The following is a 427-nucleotide window of genomic DNA, read 5'->3' on the forward strand; positions in this document are numbered from 1 at the left end:
TAGTCCATAATGAAATCTCTGAAAAGACTTACATTTAGGAACGGAGGAAGTACCATACATGCATGCATGCACGTGTGCTAGCTCCTCCTCGCGTAAACAGGGTGGGAGCTGCCGAATTTGGATAGAGAATGTGCGTTAAGGATTAACACAAATTAAAGCCACAAACTAATAAAAAAAAGAACTTCTATTGAAAACCTGAACAAACAAGTTGTGTGATATGTAAATACAGTAATGGTCGATGAAGCTAGCTTCAAAAGCCTAGAAATTAAGCTCAAGATACTTAAGCAAAAATAGAACTTAAAACTTATGCAGTGTTTGAACTTATACATTTGCAGGTTATATATATATATATATATATATATATATATATATATATATATATATATATATATATATATATATATATATATATATATATATATATATA

At 28.8% G+C, this 427-nt stretch overlaps 1 protein-coding gene across 1 annotated transcript in view; it reads left to right on the plus strand.

Moving 5' to 3' along the window:
* The window catches only part of LOC119280271 (serine decarboxylase 1-like), a 4,202-nt gene that overhangs the window by 2,000 nt on the left and 1,775 nt on the right, over positions 1 to 427 (plus strand). The window lies entirely within an intron of this gene.

The sequence above is a fragment of the Triticum dicoccoides genome, chromosome 3B, assembly GCF_002162155.2.
Source record: "Triticum dicoccoides isolate Atlit2015 ecotype Zavitan chromosome 3B, WEW_v2.0, whole genome shotgun sequence".
Taxonomy (NCBI): Eukaryota; Viridiplantae; Streptophyta; class Magnoliopsida; order Poales; family Poaceae; genus Triticum; species Triticum dicoccoides.